At 35.9% G+C, this 3,730-nt stretch overlaps 1 pseudogene; it reads left to right on the forward strand.

The window, feature by feature from the left end:
- The first annotated feature begins 2,169 nt into the window (after positions 1 to 2,169).
- LOC118747014 lies at positions 2,170 to 3,483 on the forward strand (annotated as a pseudogene).
- The last annotated feature ends 247 nt before the right edge of the window (positions 3,484 to 3,730 follow it).

Raw genomic sequence — 3,730 nt, forward strand, 5'->3', positions numbered from 1 at the left:
GAGAGTAAGTACTTCCTATCAAAAACACTCAGGTCTACATATATGTATGCTAAAATCAATATAGAAGGTTGTCGATAGACGATGAGTTAAGACCAAACACTAATCGTCACATACGATATCGTATTACTCGTCACGTTAATTCAAGCCCTGGGCTCGAATCGTAACATCCGTTCACGGATCGAACGCGATACGACAGAAAATCACGTGATACGTCAGGCAGTATAAGCTGAATGTATGTATGCTATAATCCGAAAAATGAATTTTTCCGTGACGAGTGTTACGATATCGTATGTGACGATTCGAGCCCTGGCTCTATTGCATTTCGAACGGTCTGGGAAGATGCGGCTATTCCCTCTTGATATCGCCGCACAAGAGCAACACGAGCTTCATGTGGCAAAAATAGCACATCCAAAGACTGAGCGGGAAGTATACAAGAGCGCAGTAAAATACCAACGAATCGGTAATCGGGCCCTGCTAATTTACTCAAAATTGATACACCCCCGCTTTCCATGTGGCGGTAGCTTTCGGAAAGGTGTAAAACATATATTGAATACTAGCGTCGGGTATTTAATGTTCCGCCCCGCCCGAACTTAGACTTTATTACTTGTTAAACTTAATTTTTTGTTTAAATATAACTAAAAATAAACAAGTAAGAGCAGCGCTGTCTTCGGCTATGCCGAAGGCTTCATACCTTTCATGAACATCTGCAAATTTTACTTTGACAGATTACTGCTTTTAAATACATCTGCATACATCGATAGAGGAGTTACATACTTATATAAAAAATCGCATCTAAACAATCAGAGGTATGGAAGATATACTTTATATGACACCAATCTAAGTGATTTTCACCGCTATGTGATCGGTATATAAACCGGTAACACAATTTATTGGGTTTAGTTTCGTACATAAAGGAGATATATGGCAAAAACTGGTATCTTAACAATCAGTGCTATAGGAGATAAAGCTTATACAGCATAGATTTTGACGATTTTCTCAGTAGACTTTGTATTATTATTTATAAAATATCTTACGAAATTTATCGGTTTTAGCTGTTCAAATAAAGGAGTTTTACAGTAAAATCCCATATCTGAACAATCAGATGTATGTTATTTTCACTGTAATTATTCTGTTAATAATGAGTGAAAATGGTGCGAAATTTCATGTTCCTAGCTGCATAAATGGAGGAGTTATGATAAAAGACCTCATATCTGAACAATAAGTTGTATGGGGGCTGCAGGTTATAGTGACCCGATCTTTGTTATTTTCGCTGTAAGTCTTCTGTTGATAATTATTGAAAATAGTGCGGAATTTCATGTTCCTAGCTATATAAATGGAGGAGCTATAACGCAAAATTTTATATCTGAACAATCAGTTGTATGGGAGCTATAGGTTATAGTGACCCGATCTTTGTAATTTTCACTGTAAGTATTCTGTTGATAATGGGTGCAAGTATTGCAAAATTTCATGTTCGTAGCTGCATAAATGGAGAAGTTATAATGAAAAATCTCATATCTGAACAATCAGTTGTATGGGAGCTATATGTTATAGTGGTCCGATTCTTCCGGTTCCTACAAATGATTAATACATTATAAAAATACACCCACCTACCAAATTTGATCCGGATATCTCGAAAACTGAGAGACTAGATTGCATACAAACAGACAGACAGACGGACAGACGGACATGGCTAAATCAACTCAGCTCGACGTTCTGATCATATAAGTATACATTTTCATGGGTCTATCTCTTTTTGTTCTGGTACTTACAAGCATCGGACCAAAGTTATAATACCATTTCATGCTCATGAAAGGTATAAAAATCGGTGCCGCTGAACGTAGAACGAGTAACATACATGAAGTTTTGTGTAGAAATTTAGAAAACATTCATTATTTGCCATCCTGATCTTTTTGACCAAAATGATCGAGGAGGTAGATTAACCTCACATTTTTCGAATTTTTTTTCGAAGAAGTGTTTTTTTTAAAGGTCTTTCTCCGAGTTGTAGGCATACAGACGATATCACGAATGAGGTATACAAATCGAATCATTTAAATGATTTAAAATTTTTTCCAAGAGTATTGTACTTTGTAATTATTTCATTTATTTTTTACTCAGGCTCGTTTACATCATTTTGGTCGTTTTATTTTGACTTTTTTTCTTGTGTTTACTAAACAACATTGATATTGTAATTATCAAATTCAATTGTTTTGGCGTAAAATTCGCTTTGCAATATCAGTAGATGCCTACTTGCAACGCAGCTGGTTTATTTGTTGGAATTTTGGTCGGTATAGCTTTGGGTTATGCAATTTGGGAATGTGTGCATGCCTTCTTTCCAACCGCGCGAGGTACGACTGACTTGCGCGTAAGGGTGCTACAAATGTCATTGCAACCACCACCTGGAGATTATGAGCGAGTTACAAAATTAATAGATCTATATAATTTCTCGTACATCATGAATCAACACAATTGTACCGCAAATGTCCATGCACTGGTTCTTGTACCTTCAGCGCCGGCAAATCGTGATAGACGAAAGTTAATACGACAAACGTGGGCCAACTTCATTGAATTACCGCTGCACAAGAATAGTATACCATTTCGAGTGATCTTTCTGTTGGGTCTACCCGATACGGATGAAATGCAAGCTGAATTGGAACGTGAAAATTTCGAATACAATGATATGGTACAGGGTTCATTCTTCGACACCTATGCAAATATTACATATAAACATGTGATGGGGATGAGATGGTTTCTCGCGTACTGCAGTCATTCGAAAATTCTGATAAAAGTGGATGATGATGTTTTTCTGAATACACCGCAATTGATGATTTACCTGCACAACACTATGTTGCACAATGAGTTGTCTCTATCGCCCACCGCAAGCAGCACCACCCATAATCCTAGTTCTGCTAGCAATGCCACTAAATCGCTTAGATAGCTTTTTAGACGCCAGCGTGATTAGTTGTTTTGCAATCGTAAGACGGGCGTACGTGTTCATCGCAGTTATCGTTTTAAGTGGCGATTATCCCAAATCTGCATTCCCTCCATATTGCCCGGGTTATGGTCTCATTTATTCACCAGATGTAGTACAACGCTTATATAATACAGCGCAGAAAGCCAAATTCTTTTGGATCGATGATATTCATATAACTGGATTTCTAGCTGGCAAACTTAATATAAGCAGCGTTCCAGCGCAGAGTTAAACGGTGGTTTGTACGTCTGGCCTATCAACGTGCGATGAATTACTTGATAGCTCGACAAACATTAATGAGCTTGAATTCTTGTTCTTATATCCGCCGGATACACAACAAATGCACAATATGTGGAACATACAACTCAAGAGGGCGAGGGAACATATTTTGTTGGATGTGGCAAAAAGAGTTTCTAGCGTAGATTTAGCGGGAAAAGATTGGCTGTAGTTTGATGGCATTTTTGGAAACTAATGTACAGAATTGAATTTGTCAGAAACGAATACTTTTGACGTTTGGAGAGATAAAACTGAATAAAAGCAAAAAAATAAGTATTTTATTGTATTCTATTTATTTATTTATAATTTTTTTTATGTAATTTTTATTTAATTATCTCTTTTAATTTAATTTGGCTTTTTTAATTTATTTGATTTCACTTTAAGCAATTTTTGTTTATATTTGTGTATATTAAGAGAGGTAACCAGTTTATTTAATTTAATTTAATTTTATTTTATTTTATTTTACTTTATTTTATTTTATTTTAT

Source organism: Rhagoletis pomonella, unplaced genomic scaffold (genome assembly GCF_013731165.1).
Source record: "Rhagoletis pomonella isolate Grant_MI unplaced genomic scaffold, Rhpom_1.0 Rhpom_scaffold_00011, whole genome shotgun sequence".
In the NCBI taxonomy this organism is placed as follows: domain Eukaryota; kingdom Metazoa; phylum Arthropoda; class Insecta; order Diptera; family Tephritidae; genus Rhagoletis; species Rhagoletis pomonella.